Source organism: Mirounga angustirostris, unplaced genomic scaffold (assembly GCF_029215605.1).
Source record: "Mirounga angustirostris isolate CCGP_5_RB_7025 unplaced genomic scaffold, mMirAng1.0.hap1 SCAF_13, whole genome shotgun sequence".
NCBI lineage: Eukaryota > Metazoa > Chordata > Mammalia > Carnivora > Phocidae > Mirounga > Mirounga angustirostris.
In genome coordinates, this window is record NW_026991721.1 from 45924241 (window position 1) to 45943812 (window position 19572).

At 38.2% G+C, this 19572-nt stretch overlaps 1 protein-coding gene across 2 annotated transcripts in view; it reads left to right on the forward strand.

The window, feature by feature from the left end:
- Positions 1 to 19572, forward strand: part of LOC123856523 (disks large homolog 2) — an 812179-nt gene that overhangs the window by 119015 nt on the left and 673592 nt on the right. The window lies entirely within an intron of this gene.

The window sequence follows — 19572 nt, forward strand, 5'->3', positions numbered from 1 at the left end:
AAGCTTCCCTCTTAGGACTACTTTTGCTGCATCCCAAAGGTTTTGGATCATTATGTTTTCATTTTCATTGGTTTCCATGTACTTTTTAAATTTCTTCCCTTTTTTTCCTGGTTGACCCATTCATTGTTTAGTAGCATGTTATTTAACAGCCATGTATTTGTGGTCTTTTCCAGTTTTTTCTTGTGGTTGACTTTCAGAACATTGTGCTCAGAAAAGATGCATGGTATAACTTTGATTTTTTGAATTTCTTGAGGCTTGTTTTATGGGCTAATATTCTGGAGAATGTTCTCTGTGCCTTGAAAAAAATGTGTATTCTGTTTTAGGATGGAATGTTATGAATATATCTGTTAAATCCATCTGTTCAGTTTATCATTCAAAACCATTGTTTCCTTACTGATTTTCTGTTTAGATGATTTATTATTATCAATTAGTTCCTTTATGTTTGTTATTAACTGTTTTATGTATTTAGGTGCTCCTATGTTGGGTGCATAAATATTTAAAATAATTAAATCTTCTTTTTGGATTGTCCCCTTTATTATTATATAGTGTCCTTCTTTATCTCTTATTACATTCTTTGTTTTAAAGTCAATTTTAGGGGCACCTAGGTGGCTCAGTCGTTAAGCGTCTGCCTTTGGCTCAGGTCATGATCCCGGGGTCCTGGGAAGGAGCCCCGCATTGGGCTCCCTGCTCCGCGGGAAGCCTGCTTCTCCCTCTCCCACTCCCCCTGCTTGTGTTCCCTCTCTGGCTGTCCCTCTCTCTGTTGAATAAATAAATAAAATCTTAAAAAAAATAAAGTAAAATAAAATAAAAAATAAAGTCAATTTTATCCTCTGTAAGTATTGCTATCTGGCTTTCTTTTGACATCCATTTGCATGATAGCTCTCTATCCCCTCACTTTCCATCTGTAGGTGGTTTTAGGTCTAAAATGAGTCTCTTGTAGGGAGCATATAGTTGGGTGCCTTTTTTAAAAATCCATTCTTTCACCCTAAGTCTTTTGATTGGAGTGTTTATATTCAAAGTAATTATTGATAGATATGTATTTATTGTCATTTAATTACTTGTTCTGTGGTTGTTTTTGAAGATTTTCTCTGATTCTGTCTTGTCTTTCTGTCTTTTATGTTTTTGCTGATTTTGCTTAATGATATATTTGGATTTCTCTCTTAGTTTTTGCATATTTATTAGTGGTTTTTGATATATGGTTACCATTAAGTTTGTATATAACCTCTTCTGCATATAGCAATCTATATTAAGTTGATGGTCATTTAAGTTTGAACCCATTCTTTTTTCCTCTCCTCCCCCCATTTTAGGTCTATGTTATTATATTTTACATCTTTTTTTGTTGAGTTCCTTGACTAATTTTTTACAGAAATATTCCTTTTTACTGCTTTTGTGTTTCCAACCTTTATACTGTCACTTTTGGTCTCTTTTTTCCACTCAGAGAGGCTCTTTTAATATTTCTTGCAGAGCTGGTTTAGTGTTCATGAGCTCTCATAACTCTAGTTTTTGTTTGTCTGGGAAACTCTTTATCCCTCCTTCTATTCTGGATAGGGTATTCTTGCCTGCAGATTTTTCCTATTCAGCATTCTGAATATATCATGCCTCATGCCATTCTCTGCTGGCTTGCAAAGTTTCTGTTGAAAAATCTGCTAGCCTTAAGGGTCTTCCCTTGTAAATTAAGGACTTCTATTGTCTTGCTACTTTTAAGGTTTTTTCTTTATCACTATATTTTGCCAATTTAAATACAATATGTCTTGGTGTGGGTCTGCTTTTGTTGATTTTGGTGAGTGTTCTCTGTGCCTTGTGGATCTGGATGTCTGTTTCCTTTCCCCAGATTAGTTTTCAGCTATTTCTTCAAATAAATTTTCTGCTTCCTTTTCTTCTCTCTTCTTCTGGGACTCCTACAATATAAATGTTATTACATTTAATGGAGTCATGAGTTTGCTGTGTCTCTTCTTGTTTTGCATAATTCCTTTTTCTCTCTTTTGTTCAGCTTGATTACTTTCTATTACTCTATATTCTAGGTCACTAATTTCTTCCTCTTCTTCCATCCTCTGTTTTTTTCATCAAGCACGTTTCTCATTGCATTTATTGTACCCTTTATCTCTGCTATGTTATTCCTTATCTCTGTGCTAAGGGTCTTACTCATGTCTTACACTCTTTTCTCAAGTCCAGTGGGTATCCTTATGATTGTTTCTTTAAATTCTCTATCAGGCATGTTACTTATATCTCTTTCGCTTAGATCATTGGCCATGGCCTTGTCCTAATCTCTCATTTGGGATACATTTCTCTGTCTCATTTTGTCTGCCTCTCTGTGTCTGGTTCTCTGTGATAAGAAAGTTAGCTTTGTCTTTTGCTCTTGGAATGTAGTGGCTTTATGAAGAAGAGGTCCTGGAGTGCCCTGCAGTGCAGTGTCCCCAGTTCACCAGAACCTTGTATTTCAGGAGAACATCTTATGTGTATTGCTTATGCTCTGCTATTGTGTATAAGTCACGCTTCCTTTCAGCCCAGTTATCTGCACTGACTCTCTGTTGTGGGCTGTGCTTGCTCTCTGTGGGACCCAGGCAAGCCAACTCTGAGGGCTTGTGCCTGTGGGGGAACTTGGAAGCAGGGCAGTGGTGTTAGCAAAATTTACACTGCACTACTGGTCCTATGCCAGATCCCCCAAAGCTCTGTGGCAGCCAGGCAGCCAGGGATGTGAGGCTGGGCATGGAGCATGTCAATGGCTGGAGCTGCGTGGTTGGTATGACTCATGGTGGCGGCCATGCATCTGACAGCTGGGCAAGGTGCGCGTGTTCACCAATTTTGCCCTGAGCCCAGAACTAAGGCTAACAGGCTTAGAGTGCGTGAATCCTCAGGAGAACTTATGGGCAGGATGCACTGCTAGCAGGTAAGGTAGCAAGTGTCTGTGCAACCCCATCTCTTACAGGTGCCTCTGTGTTTATGCTGGGAGGTGGGGGGAGGAATATGGAGGCTTCCAGCTTCCTCATTTTGGGAGAAGTGCCCCAATACACTCCAAAATAGATCTTCTCCCATCTCTTCCCTCTCCTCCAGCATTGCATAAACTGCCATTTTTATGTTGCTTCTCTGTGCAGGCTGCAGCCTCTTTAAGGTGTCAACCCAGCTATCACTCACCCTCCAGGCTCGCCCAGTGCTGATTCAGATGATGTTTCAAGCTCCAGGCTCTAAGTCCCACTGGTTTTAAAACCCATGGAATTCAGCCCCTCTGGTTTTTAAGGCCAAACCTTATGGGGATTTATCTTCCTCATGTGTGAGGCTTTATGGCTCTTCTTCATAAAGCCATGCATATCTTCCTGGTGTGAGGTCCTGGGTCTCTGCCCTTTCCCTGTGCACAGCTCCTCCATCCTGCAGGCAGCCTCCCTCCACATTTCTAACTTTTCAGCTGCAGCTTCTTTGCTATATTTAGCTGTAGAGTTTTTTCTGCCAGTCTTCAGATCACTTTCTGGTTTGTTGCCTTGGAGGTGTCTGGTATCTAGTTGTAAATGTGGGACAGGGAGAGCTCAGCATCCTCTTTCAAGTTTTTATCTGCTAATTCCAACATCTGGGATCCCTCAGATACAATTTCTATTTACTGCTTTTTTTCTTGTGTATGGGTCATACTTTTCTTTGCATGTCATGTAATTTCTTTTTGAAAATAAGCCTTATGATAATATGTTAAAAACAACTATTGATTCTGATTTGTTCTTTCCTCTCCCCCATCTCCAATTGTTGTTTCTTTTTATTTTGGGGGGTACATTTAGTCACTTATATGGGCTAGATCTGCAGAGTGTGTCTTTCCTGCATTGTTTAGCTACTATTGTCTCTTTTGAGTCCCTGCCCCCCTTTTTATATCCTGATTTCCTCTGGTTGCCTCTAGATGAGCATAGTTTACTGGTAGGCCACTTATTTATATCTTTTTTTTTTTAAGATTTTATTTATTTGACAGAGAGAGAGCCAGCGAGAGAGGGAACACAAGCAGGGGGAGGGGGAGAGGGAGAAGCAGGCTTCCCGTGGAGCAGGGAGCCTGATATGGGGCTCGATCCCAGGACCCTGGGATCATGACCTGAGCCGAAGGCAGACGCTTAACAACTGAGCCACCCAGGCCCCCATTGGTAGGCCACTTATTGGTCAGAGGTTATATTTAAACACCTTGTGCCAGTAAGACACAGTTGCCAATGGGTTTGCAAGTGGGTTAGGAAATGTGTTCAAATTCAAGCAGTATACAAACCTGTCTGAAATTTTATTTTTCAATAGATCTTATTATAACTCCTCTGCATAAAAAAATAAATAAATAACTCCTCTGTATATGTGAAAGATCTCACATTCAGCCAGTAATGTGTAGATGACTAGGACCTTCTTCAGTCTCCACGGTGTCTGAATGACCCTGAACATGCATTCAATGTTCCAGTCTGGCAGTGATATGGTAGAACTATCAAGACCTCCCATGACTCATTCCACAGTTTCCCCTGTGGGAAAGTCTAGACAGTCTGTAGCTTTCACCAACCAGTATTGCTACCTTAGGCTACTGCAGTGTTCACTTTTCCTGGTATTTGCCACCCAAATCACTGTTATTTTCAACACCTCTGAGCATGAGGTTTTCACACATGCTGGTCCAAATGAAACTGTCCCTCTCCAGTGGCAGCAAAGCTGCTGATTTTCATAGTTTTAGCTTTCCCTGTCCTGGTAGAACTATGGTACCCACAGAATTTGTGGTAAGGGGTGTAAGAGCAGCCCAGGGCTAGAACACCACAGATGCCAAGTGTTATTAACTGAGGTTCTTGAATCTAAGTTTTTCAACTTGATATATGCCATTAATCAGTTTCCAGAGCCCAGAAATGGTTAATTTTGGCAGTTCTGTGTTTTCAAGTTGTTCTTCAGGGAAAAGATTTGCCGAGTTCCTTATTCCACCATGCTTTGATAACAATGCTGAGTATAATAATAACACTTACCATGTGCCAGGCTACTATTCCAAGTATTTGACTAATTATATTCACTTATACTAATCTACTAATTCATTCTAGGAGATTATGAATCCTGTTTTACAGATGAGGAAACTGAGGCAAATATTTCATAGCTAGTAACTAGCAGAATCAAATTCAGAAAATCTGGCTCTGGAGTATGTATCTTGAGCACTGTGCTATATTACTCAGTTAATTTAAAACTTCTAAAAGCCTTATTGGAGTAAATATAAATATAAAAACACATTATCTGTATGAATATGTTCCTAGACCCCCAGTGGATACCTGAAACCATAGATAGTACCAAACCCTATATATTCTTTTTTTCTATATATATGGATACCTATAATAAAATTTGATTTATAAATTAAGCACAATAATGGATTAACAACTAATAATAAAATAGAACAATTATAATAATATTCTATAATAAAATTTATGTGAATGTGGTCTCTCTCCCTTTCTTTCTTGAAATATCTTACTGTACTCACCCTTCTTCTTCTTGTGATGATGTGAGATGATAGAATTCCCTTGTGATGGGTGAAGTGAGGTGAATGATGTAGGCATTGTGATGTAGGGTTAGGCTACTATTGACCTGAGTATATGTCAGGAGGAAGATCATCTGCTTCCAGATGGTGGTTGACTCTGAATAACTGAAACCATGGACGATGAAACCATAGATAAAGAGAGGATACTCTATCTTATTTTATTGAGGAGGAACTGATGCTTACATCTTCTCTAAAAACACAAAGTTAATATGTAGCCAATATAGGATTAACATCTATGCCTAATTGAATCTAAAGTGTGAAACTGGTAGCCAATACATTATACAATCAGGGAAAAAGGTCTACATAGGTACTCTGTAAACACAGAGAAACAGGGCGCCTGGGTGGCTCAGTTGGTTAAGCGACTGCCTTCGGCTCAGGTCATGATCCTGGAGTCCCTGGATCGAGTCCCGCATTGGGCTCCCTGCTCGGCAGGGAGTCTGCTTCTCCCTCTGACCCTCCCCCTTCTCATGTGCTCTCTCTCATTCTCTCTCTGTCAAATAATAAATAAAATCTTTAAAAAAAAAACACAGAGAAACAGCAGTAGTGCAGCCTGCCCTATGTACGTGTGTGTGCACTGTCTTTGTGTGCATGGATATGTGTAGGAGAGCTAGGAAAAGAAACACGGGGCTTATCGTCACATTAGATGGATTTTTAGAAGATTTTTGGAAGGATAAATAGGAACTATAGAGAGAAAACATGGCAAGCAAGGATAAAGAAAATGATAGTATGGTGAAAGTGTGATTTTAATTTCCTTGCATATCTTCTCCTTGCCCTACCGTCTTTGATTTTTCATGCTTTCCACCTGAGATTTTCTGTCTGATTAATATTTGTTTACTATTGTTAAGGTGTTCATATAACTTATTTCATTTAATGTAATTGAGGATTCATGCCAGCACCATTTGAATCTCTCTTCCTCTTCCACAAGGGTAAAAAAAATAAAAAGACTGACCTCTGGTTACTCATGAATTGTTTAGAGTTTATACTATTAGTTTCCCAGTTGGCACTGTGTACAGAGATAGATTTAGTGCATCCAACCTAGAGCTCCCTGGTGTGACTAAGTATTGTCATGGCCACAACTTAGTATGCCTAACCCTTTTTAAACTCTAGGAGCTATCTTAGAAGCACTGATATAGATATAGAAACTTGAACTTTTAATTTTTTCTTTGAAAAATATATTGTTTGTACCTTTTTCCATTATAGGTTTCTATTTGATATAAGTTAATTGAATCTAACAGTGGAAAATAGGGGTAACTCAAGTCTTCTGTAAGAATACTGAGCACACTTAATATATATATATGTTGATTTTTATAAAAATTCCTACAAACAGTAGCCATTAATCTCTCCACCTACCATCACTCTCAACCTCCTTGCACACCATGTGCACACATTTCTCTTTAGAAAGATGAATAGGCAGAATTTAAATATGCCAATGGCATACCTAAGAAAAACTGTAAAACAATTGTAGTTAATATTTTTGAAGGTTCACTAGGTGCTGAACAGTAGACCTCTACAAAATTATATCATTCAATCTTCATACAACCCAATGAGATAAGTGCAATTACTATCCACTTTGTAAATAAGGACACTACATTTCAGAGAAATTAAGTAACTTGCCCAGAGTTCCATAACTAGAGAATGGAAGAATCATGTTGTAAGCCCAGGCAATCTGAATCCGGGATCCTAGCTCCTAACCACCATGTACAGGTTTTTATACTATCAGGTTGAACCAGGCAGAGTTTGCAGAATTGGCATTTTGTAAGTCAAAACAGTTAAACACCAGCAATTTCATATGATCCAGTCATAGATTATCTCTTACTTTTAAGAATAACCATTGTGGGCTAAAATTAACAAGTCAGGAAATGACAGATGTTGGCGGGGATGCGGAGAAAGGGGAACCCTCCTACTCTGTTGGTGGGAATGCAAGCTGGTGCAGCCACTCTGGAAAACTGTATGGAGATTCCTCAAAAAGTTGAAAATAGAGCTACCATATGATCCAGCAATTGCACTACTGGGTATTTACCCCAAAGATACAAAAGTAGGGATCCGAAGGGGTACGTGCACCCCGATGTTTATAGCAGCAATGTCCACAATAGCCAAACTGTGGAAAGAGCCAAGATGTCCAACGACAGATGAATGGATAAAGAAGCAGTGGTATATATATACAATGGAATATTATGCAGCCATCAAAAGGAATGAGATCTTGCCATTTGCAACGACGTGGATGGAACTGGAGGGTATTATGTTGAGTGAAATAAGTCAAACAGAGAAAGATATGTATCATATGGTCTCACTGATATGAGGAATTCTTAATTGTAGGAAACAAACTGAGGGTTGTTGGAGTGGGGGGTGGGGTGGGAGGGATGGGGTGACTGGGGGATAGACACTGGGGAGGGTATGTGCTCTGGTAAGCACTGTGAATTGTGCAAGACTGTTGAATCTCAGATCTGTACCTCTGAAACAAATAATGCAATATATGTTAAGAAAAAAAAAAAAGAAGAAGAAGAAGGTAGCGGGAGGGGAAGAATGAAGCGGGGGAAATCGGAGGGGTAGACGAACCATGAGAGACGATGGACTCTGAAAAACAAACAGGGTTCTGGAGGGGAGGGGGGTGGGAGGATGGGTTAGCCTGGTGGTGGGTATTGAGGAGGGCACATTCTGCATGGAGCACTGGGTGTTATGCACAAACAATGAATCATGGAACACTTCATCTAAAACTAATGATGTATGGGGATTAACATAAGAATAGAAAGAAAGAAAGAAAGAAGGAAGGAAGGAAGGAAGGAAGGAAGGAAGGAAGGAAGGAAGGAAGGAAGGAAGGAAGGAAAGAAAAGAAAAGAAAAGAAAAGAAAAGAAAAGAAAAGAAAAGAAAAGAAAAGAAAAGAAAGAAAGAAAAAAGAAAGAATAACCATTGTGTGCAGCAAAATGTAGCGGAAACAGCTCTAAATCTAGAGCCCAAAAGATCTAGATTCAAATTAAAACACAAAACATTATTAGCTGAGCAATTTTGAGCAAACACTTTGCCATCTCTGAGCTCTTTACTCATATGTAAAATTCAGTAATAGTATTATCTATCCACATGGGATTGTTATGAGGAGCAATACAAGAATGTATCTAAAGGTAGTATGTAAATGATTAATATTATGTTAGCATAATCTGAAAAAAGATGTGTATAAACAACTTGAAACCTTAGAATTTCTATATTTTATCAAATGGTGAGAGTGTATGTGGTGGGGGGATGAAAACAGAATTAATAATTTGCTCCTTGTTAGGATCTTAACGTACTTCAAGAAAGGTGAAATAAAATAAGTAGCAGAAGTCTGTTCCAGAAAGATTGATCTGACTCTTTTTGTAACAAGCAGATCAAAGCATTTTTCCAGAATCACACAACTAAAAATCTTCTTCATGTGATCTAGATGAAATAGCGGATGAATTAGCAGGGTAATATAGCTCTATAGCTCTTTTCCAAGGTTGTGAAGATAGTGATGTGCTTTTAAAATCAGATAAAAAGATGATATGAGCTAGCAAAGAAGATGGGGATAGTCACTCAATAAATATTTGTTGAGGGCGCCTGGGTGGCTCAGATGGTTAAGCGTCTGCCTTCGGCTCAGGTCATGATCCCAGCGTCCTGGGATCGAGTCCCGCGTCGGGCTCCCTGCTCCTTGGGAGCCTGCTTCTCCCTCTGCCTCTCTCTCTCTCTCTGACTCTCATGAATAAATAAATAAAATCTTTAAAAAAAAAAAAAATAAATAAATAAATAAATAAATATTTGTTGATTGATGGATTGATCTTGAAGGATGCTGAAAGGGTGACAAATTCAGATGAAAAGGGAGACAGTTTATTGTTAGCAAGATTTGGAGTGAAATGATGGGAGGGAAATTAAGGCAGTTCACTCGTTTGGAAACTGACAATGGTGAGGAGGACTTTTGAAGACAGAGGGATTTGAAAGATTTCCAGCAAATAAGAATCCCTCAACCTAAGGTTCAATTGATTTTTTTCTTCAATAGCTATTTATGAAATGACTCTGTGGGCAAGTCATTATGATAGGTGCCACAAGAGAAAAAAATCAAAGATAGTGCCTCATCTGAGCAAGAGGACTGTGTCAGGAAAGATAAAACACAACATAAGGAGTTGGATCTTGAAGAAGACCACAAGTACAGTATGAGAGGAACTGTGCTATGTATGATCAGGAAGAAAGACTAGAGTTTAACATGAGACTTCCCTTGATTCAAGCACTAGATACTTCCATCCCTGCCTCCCTCCATATGGGCACTCATTCTTTAATTTTGTTCAGCAAATTTTGTATTGAGCATATATTTCCCATCACTAAGTGATGAGAAGGATGAATAAAATAGTCCTCATTTCATATTACTTAAAACTTGTGTAAACTTGGAGAAATCACTTAACTAAAAAACCTAACTTTCTTAATAGGAAAATTAACATTAAAATGTCTCACTCTCAGGGTTATTTTAATTATTAGAGCAACTTATGATAGTGTCCAGCATGTAGTAGATACTTAACAGAATGTGGTGGTGGTGGTGGTGGTGGTAATTATTATTATTAGCATTTTGGGGGGGCAATTTAGAGAATAAGTTGATAATTTCCAGGAGATTGTTAAGAAAAATCTTTTTGACTTTATGGAAGAGATAGCCTTATGTTGACAGTAATAGAAGCTTTCCATATCCCCACATAGAATCTAGCTTCATGAGGGCAGAGGCTTTGTTCTCTTTACTCTTGTATCCCTAGGACCTAACACACTAATATAGTACCTGGGAAATTCTAGTCATTCAAAATATTTTTCTAAATTAATTGGGATTTTAGTAAGCATAGATTAAAATAAAGACATTTAGGGTGGACTATATAACATTAATAAAAATATCAAAGAGAAGAGTTGCTTTATAAAAGCTTCAGCACAATTACTTGGCTAGAAAATGTTTTTGAAGATAAGAAGCAGGGTCTGTAGCTACAAAGGTAGATTGAGAACAGCTGGTGGATGTTCTGAAATGTTCTTTAAGGATAAAGAAAAGTTACTTAAAGCTACTTTGTACAGCATTATCACATGCCAATAACACTGCTTTTTAGAAAGGTAGCTCTTGGGGTGCCTGGGTGGCTCAGCCAGTTAAGCATCTGCCTTCAGCTCAGGTCATGATCTCAGGGTCCTGAAATAGAGTCCTGTGTTGGGCTCCTTGCTCAATGGGGAGCCTGCTTCTCCTTCTGCCTCTGCTCCTCCCCCTACTTGTGCTCTCTCTCTCTCAGTCAAATAAATAAAATAAATCTTTTTTAAAAAAGGTAGCTCTCAAAGGATATGAAAAATAGATTGATATTGAAAAAATGATCTAGGCAGAAATGTTTTTAGGAAGTTATATTGATGATATTAAGAAAGTAATAGTTTAGAACTTGAAATAGGATGTTAGTTAGGTATTGATAACAAATATAAAGGACACATATGAAAAAGAGGATTCCCAGGGCTCCTGGCTGGTTCAGTAGGTAGAGCAAGGGGTTGTAAGTTCAAGTCCCACACTGAGCGTAGAGGTTACTTAAAAATTAAATAAATAAAATCTTTAAAAAAAGAAGAAGGAAAAGGATTTCCTTAACAGATATAGAGAATAGACTGGAGGAAATTATAAATATAATTAAGTATGATTAGTCCTGTCTCAGAATTACTAAGACTGGGGTGACATCAGGGCATTTACTTAGAAAATAAAAGTTGAGTGAGATTGTATAACAAAAAGGGACAGACCTTGGCAAATGCTCGTATCTGGCAGGAAGAAAGGAAACAGAGAATGCAATGGACAGAAAAGTAGGGAGGAAACCAGTGAGGATATCAACTATGTGACAGAAGAAAAGAGGAATTTCAAGTGGTGGTCACTCCAGAGTGTTAAATACTGCAGGAAAGCCAGAGAAGCTGAGGCTGGGAAAAGATCATCGTAATCAAATGTGGGAAAGTCTTTGTGGATCCTCTGCTTTTGTATGTTGGTGGAAACAAGATTTCAGATTGAAGAGAGAAGTTGAAGATGAAGAACTGGGTGAACTGATATCCTGCATCTTACTATAGTTGTATTATACCCAAGAGAAAGAGAAAATATTCTTACTATCAGCTCACATCATTGCATTTGTAAAGTCTCATCTTATGGTTCGGCACTCACTTTGTTTTTGTTGCTCTGAATCTTTTGGCATGTGTTTGAGCTCCTGATTCTCTTGGACCCTACTTGCAGTTGACCAAGTGGTTTGTTTATGGGGATAGTGAAGTGAGGGAGAGGGGGCTTGATGGGACAAAAACCTGGTGGATCATGATGTCCTCACAACCATTGATCAATGTGTTCTCAACACCACTTACTGCTCTCAAAGAACATGTTTTAACTTAAGTAATATTTAAAGCCCCCAAAACAAAACAGCATACATCATGCTGGAGCCAAGTGAAAGCATTAAAATCACCTATTATTACTCCATCCAGCATATGGTACAAAGCAAGGGAGCAAAGCTGGGAAGAAATGTGCCATGTCCAGATCAGAGGCAAATCCAGTTCTGAACTTACTAAGCACTATATTCTTCCTTCTTTACAGAAGACTTTAATCAAGACAACATTATATCTATCTATCTATCATCTATTTTTCTAGCTAGCTAGCTAGCTATCATCTGTCATCTGTCTTTCTATCCATCCCATCTATCTATCTAAAGTTTCTTTTTATACATGTAAGAACCCTAAGCTATTTTCCTTGATTTTTCTGGACAGAAAAACTAGGAAAATTTATCACATTTTTACAGATGATTAATAATAATTTTTAAAAACCTGTGGTTTCTAATTAAGTGAAAAAACAGACATAGTAATTATTGAGCCTAAGAACCCTTTTTTAGACCCAAAGTTGTGTGTTATAAAGTCTTAATAACAAAGGCAGAGGGAATAACAAAACCAAAGGAAAATTGTTTAAGAATGGAACAGGTTATAGGATACTGATTCTTTTTTTCTATTTGGTGGATGCTGTGATTTAGCAGTTCACTGAGCTCAGAAATTTAATTAAGATTAGAAGTTTTAACATGAAATCTGGGCTTACTGGTAGATCACAAGCAGGTGAATAATAGGAATAATGGTCTTACCAAAACTAGAATATTGACTAAGAATATCCATAATTATTTTTATTTTTTGTGTTTTTTAAAAGTAAGAAGTACTTACTATGATTAACTTCTTTTCAAACTGCATATTTTTAAATTAGTCTCATTATAATTGAATTGTATTTTTTTTAAGATTTTATTTATTTATTTGACAGAGGGAGACATAGCGAGAGAAGGAACACAAGCAGGAGGAGTGGGAGAGGGAGAAGCAGGCTTCCTGCCGAGCAGGGAGCCCGATGCGGGACTCGATCCCAGGACGCTGGGATCATGACCTGAGCGGAAGGCAGACGCTTAACGACTGAGCCACCCAGGCGCCCTAATTGAATTGTATTTTTAAAATAACCAGATCCAGGGGCGCCTGGGTGGCTCAGTTGGTTAAGCGACTGCCTTCGGCTCAGGTCATGATCCTGGAGTCCCTGGATTGAGTCCCGCATCGGGCTCCCTGCTCGGCAGGGAGTCTGCTTCTCCCTCTGACCCTCCTCCCTCTCATGTGCTCTCTCTCTCTCTCATTCTGTCTCAAATAAATAAATAAAATCTTTAAAAAAATAATAATAAAATAAAATAAGATAAAATAACCAGATCCATACCTTAGATTAAAACAGATGCTCTACAAAGCTTAAACAATTTTTTTTGCTTACTGTTTAAACAATATTGACACACAAATGTGTATAACACATAAAAAGATGAATTCTAACAGCTTGTAAGTGACAAAACTGGCTTTGGAATTCAAGTCTTTTGGACCCCAGAATCTAAGCTTTTAATTTCTATGTGGTAATTCCTCTTAATATGAATAGAGGGCACAATTTTAGGCAGTGGAGATAGTCTAGGAAAAGGAACATTAGTTAAAGGAAGTGATGGACAGCTTAGTTGTGTGCTACACACCTTGAGCTTTGTCTAATGATGCTCTCATTCTGATTAGAGCTTCCATGTTGGTCGAATGACTCTCACTTTTTCAATACTTGATTGTTTTTTCATCCATTCAGCAGAGACACTTAAAGTTAAATGTGATAAAAACATAGAGACAATGAACATCAGCCTTCTTCAGTTCTTTCTTTTAGACTGAGGTAGAACAAAACTGCCTTATCTTTTTTCCCCTTTCTCAAAGAGACAAAGCTATTTTTTTATTTCTCCCAAAAGTCTCAAGAAGAGTTCAGCCTTAGGGAAGTATCAGTAGAGTGACATAATGGTCAAAACTGGGTAATAAACGTTAAAAAGATAATGTAAGAGGGAGCAGACAGAAGATTGGAAGAAAGCCCAGTGGAGGTAATATTCTGAGTGAAGGCCACGCTGACCTGATTTGGGAGGGAATGCTAAGATGATTCCTCTCCACAAGGGAGTACATCTTAGATGGGTTCAGGAAAGAGATATTTAGGTTAAAAAAATTTTTAGTGGATTTTGTCGTAGAAAGCAAACTTATTTGCTTATTAAATTATATTTTATATTACTGGGGAAATTAGCAAATATTCAATAATTGATCATATAAGTCTTGTGAACCTTGCACATTATGTATCCACAGCTAATTAAAATAGCTCTCACTATTGAAGGGGCACCTGGGTGGCTCAGTTGTTAAGCATCTGCCTTCAGCTCAGGTCATGATCCCAGGAAGCCTGCTTCTCCCTCTCCCACTCCCCCTGCTTGTGTTCCCTCTCTTGCTCGCTCTCTGTCCAAAAAAATAAAAAATAAAAATAAAAATCTTTAAAAAAAAAAATAGCTCTCACTATTGAAGACCTGCTATGTTCCAGGTAGCTGATAATGTGTAATCTCATTTATTGCTCCCAAAAACTTCATGAAGAGAATTGTGTGGTATTATAGCTAAATATAGTTTCTTTATCACTTAAGATGTGTGCCAAGTGTTTTACACAAATTATCTAATATTCACAATGACCATATTAGGGAAGTATTTGTTAGTACCCTTCTACACATGAGGAATTTAAGGTTTTGGGAGGTTAAGGAAATTGGCTACATTCACGATCTCATAAATATTGAAACTAGGATTCAGATCTGTGTCTTTTTTTTTTTTTTAACTCTGGAAACCATCTTACCTACTAAATATAATAGAATGTATGTAGGAAATTCAAGTGTAAGGAGCCGTAAAGCATCATGATGTGTTTGCTGTAATAGATCTCCAATTGGAAAGGGGGATGACCATTGACAATGTAGACGAATACCAACAAGGGGAGTGTGTGTGTGTGTGTGTGTGTGTTATAGACTTGCTGGGGCATCTGATCATGGTTGCGACTCTGCAGAAAGGACTCCTGAGAAGGGCTGATCTCAGAGATAAGGATATCTGAGCTGGGAATCTCCAAAGGCCTAGGTCCTGTAGGAATCTCCATTTGCTGCTGCAGCCTTCTCTGAGAGCATCAAATTTTACCCACCCCCAAAAAATCATATTTAGTGATTCATCAATGTTTCTATTTCCTCATGCACATGGTCACCGAGCCTCTGTGTGGTAGGCACTGTGTTATATGCTGCCACTACAGATGAAACAGAGTGACTTGGGCTTTGCCTTGTTCTGGAAGTGGCAAGAAGCCATGAAAACTAGATTCCCCAGTCTCCATGATCATCACATCCCCCTCCCAAAGTCCAACAGCAGCTTTATATGAAAAACCATAATATTCAGAGACAAGTCTTGTTTACTGTGTCATAATTACTTTTAGTAAAGGGCAGAATTAGTACATCATATATCATTATACACACACACACACACACACACACACAATCCTTCCATGTGGCAATAGTGGAGCTGTGGTTCTAGTCCACCTCTCTATTTTATATATTGAATATCACATTTCTCTGAAGTCTTAGTATGTTTGGTGCCTATTGAAGAACTGTGTGTTTATTCTCAATGCACTAAAACATGAAATAGTTCATGTATGTTATTCATGAAAGACCTCTTTTCAGAAGATAAAAATACATCTCAAATTATATGATCATCTGGTCAGGTAATTAAAGTAGCACTGAAGGAGGAAAAAAAAGCAGTGTGATAGCATTCAAAGTTCATGAAATTATAATTTTAAATACCAAGTTTGAGGGGCGCCTGGGTGGCTCAGTCGTTAAGCATCTGCCTTCAGCTCAGGTCATGATCCCAGGGTCCTGGGATCGAGCCCCACATTGGGCTCCCTGGTCAGCGGGAAGCGTGCTTCTCCCTCTCCCCCTGCCCCTGCTTGTGTTCCCTCTCTCTTGCTGTGTCTCTCTGTCAAATAAATAAATAAAATCTTTAAAATAAATACATACATACATGCATACATACATACCAAGTTTGAATCTGAATGGGTCACTCTCTTAACTTCTGTATGATGCCAAAAAGGCTACATGCCCAGAACAGTGCAGGACAATGTGTGGCATCAATTTGATTTTCTAGCCCCCATAGAAACCTACCAGCTGTCACCACAGAACCATTAGATTCAGGAAAATAAGTATCTAAAGAAAAACAGATTTTTCAAAACTGGAAAATGACCTTTATATCTACAAAAATGTCAACCCTCTCACTTTTCTAGTCTTCAAGGTGAGAAGAGACTATCAGTGATGGTCAGTGCCAGAGTTGTAATAACTTGAACCCGATCCATGTAGCTGTCTAGGCCCCAAACTATCAGGTGCATAACACATTGCCTGGGTACTTAAGTATCACCTGAAATATTACCGGTCAAGAGCAACACTGACAATTGCATGTGGCAGAACTCTTTTCAGGAAGAGAGTTTTGTGAATTTAAAGACATGTATTGGTAAACTAACTGAATGGGAATAGAAGGAGACCACCAAGGCAAGTTCAGACAACAGATTGTAAGCCCCCAGAAGATAATGGGAGCCCATTCACAGCATAGTTTTTTGTTTTGTTTTGTTTTGTTTTTGTTTTTTTTTTTTTTCTGGAGATACATAAAACCATGGATGGGGGCAATTACTGTTTATACTTCTTGGCTCTTTACCAAGCAACCACTCCTCTAAATAAATGTGGAAAAAATTATTTAAAGAATATCATATTGGTGTACTCATTTGAAAAGTCACTAAATTTTCATGAATGTCACAACCCACTCTTACGTACTTCTGATTAAAATGGAGGTATACCTAGTTATGCTTTCTATCCTTTCCCCCAGGGTTTTTGCCAAAAGTTGTGAGGTTGTGAGATTTCTTGTCTCAGGTATCTTGAGGCCGAACAGAGATCACACTCCCCTAGTGATGACAGAATAGACACTAGGACCTCTTAAAGGACTTTCCTGAACTCCCACATTGTCTCTTGTGATACCATGTTTTAAATATTCTCAATTCATGGTGGAAATATTGTCTCAGCTCTGCTAAAAACCTTTCATTCCTCCATAATTTCACTAAATCCTGTGGCAGGCATAGGATTCTTTTTTTGAGTATAGTTGAAACACAATTTTACATTAGTTTCAGATGTACAACATAATAATTCAATGATTCTCTATGTTGTGCTATGCCCACCACAAGTGTAGCTACCATCTGTCACCCTACAAAGCTATTATAATACCTTTGACTATATTCCCTGTGCTGTACCTTTTATCCCTGTGATTTAGTCATTCTGTAACTGGAAGCGTGTATCTCCGCTCCCCTTCACCCACTTTGCCCATCCTCCCTCCCCCACTGTCCATCCTCCCTCCCCCACTGTCCATCCTCTCTCCCCCCTTTTTCTCTGGCAGCCATGAGTTTGTTTTCTGTACTTATAGCTCTGATTCTTCTTTTTGTTTATTCATTCATTTGTTTTGGTTTTTAGATTTCACATGTAAGTGAAATTATATGGTATTTTTTTAAGGTAGCAAGGATTATTTTTATTGTTTAGTCACAGATTATTTAAACAGAACAGCTGGGTTAGTGAGTTGCTGAATATTTTATCATACTCAAGAAGTCTATTGTTTCTTTTTTTAATGCTATTTTTTTAAAAGCACGGTGCCATCCCAATCCAGATGGCATCATCTCTTCTTATGAAGACATCCTGAAGACTAGGGAATTAGGCAAATCACATGACTTGTTTGGGTTGAAAACTAAAGACCCATGGAGTCTGTAAGCCTCCAATAGTTTGTCTGGCTGACCAGGGAACTTTTGAATAGCAATCGGGATATGTGTCTATAGTGCATGTAGGAACTGAAGTCAGCGTACATGATCACAGACTTGTTAAGCAAAGATTCAGGGAGACCCCACGAAGGAACACGCACTGTATGCCCCTAAAGGACTATTGTCTTTTTTTTTTTTATTCTTATGTTAATCCCCATACATTACATCATTAGTTTTAGATGAAGTGTTCCATGATTCATTGTTTGTGCACAACACCCAGTGCTCCATGCAGAACGTGCCCTCTTTAATACCCATCACCAGGATAACCCATCCTCCCACCCCCTCCCCTCTAGAACCCTGTTTGTTTTTCAGAGTCCATCGTCTCTCATGGTTAAAGGACTATTGTCTTTTAAGCACTTCCTAACAGCATTTCTTTCAGCCTGAGCCTTTAGATTTTATTATCAGAGGTTTGCTTTTGTTTCTTTGAAGTTGTTTTTTTTTTTCTCCCCACTTTTCAGCACTTTGATAATGTGAAGGGCTTCACTCCAGAGAAGTCACTGAAGCAAAGAAAAGCTTCACAAAGCCACACTGGGAGAATTAAAACGTATCACATGAATTCAGCCTTCCCTTTCTGTCTTCCATCAATTAAAGAAAGTTATAAAAACAAACAAAAAACGGAATTAATATGGAGACGCAAACATCCGGGGACTTTGAGTTTTGTTTTGTACTTTTACACATGAAGAACGAAAACCTCCATAAAGCCGCTAAAACTTCCTAACATCATCAAGTCCTCTTCTATGAGTCATTAACATGCTGAAGCCCAGAAAATCAAATTTGGTTCAAGGCTGTTTGATAATGTAGTAACACAGTAAAATGTGATTCACCAATTAGCTCATGTAATTAGAAAATCAAAAACATGCTCTAAGTGTCTGGTGGACACACGTAAGTAAAGTCTATCGTCATTCTTTATAGCTGCTGATTATAGTTATAATTACACCTTCCGTTGATACTGCATCCAAATTCCTTATGGAAGAGAATTCACAAGTACCTGTGTTTACAAATCAGATAAATAAATGAATACTGAGTTCAGTCCATCGTTCTTTCTGTCCTCTTTTCTTTTCTTTCCTTCATCAATTATTTCTTGCCAGACTCAGTTAAGCAATAGGGTATCCAGTCCTTGCTTTTATAGAGCTCTCAGTCTGCAAGAACTATGTTTCAATTCTTCTAAGGAAGGAAAAGTCAACTGGTTAAGACCCTACAAAGATGATGATGGTTAGAAATTCATCTTTCTAGATGATCCCTAAATACTAATGATGTTGCCAGACACATGTAAGAAAAAAGACACAGCCAACTCAAGTATTTTCTCGCTCGGAGATTTTTGCCTGGCTGAAAAGGACTCTGATAAGAATGGAAATTGAATATTTGTTAGGCTTTTTTAAAGCCACTCTTCATCTATTCTGTATGCACATCTGTTGACATAGAAGGCATATGTGATTTGTTGCCTGGCTATCTTTAATATTTCTCTCTGTAAATTCATATCAGTGCAAGAGTTGTTTAGGTGGTTAAAGCTTTCTCACTAGGAATTTCAAACATGTCCTACTTTATTCTTTACTTGCTGCTATTGAAGTACATGAGCATGGCTATGTTACATGGTCCAGGGCTTCCTAATAAATATAATGAGGATAATGGGGATGAATTACCTGAGCTTGAGCCAATAAAGAAAAGACATTTCTTATCTGACATGGTTATTCTGAATGCTATTTTTTGGCAAAATATGACATATAGTTGTGCCGCCTTTTCCACTGACTTTTTAAGGTCATATTTTAGTGTTTGTTCATGGAAGTTTTAGGGATATTAGGAAATTATTTCCCTTGTAACTGTAACATTACCCCTAGGTGGTTTCTTCTTTGTAACCTCACAATGCATATTTTGTATTGTTCCCTCTGCCCCAAATATCAC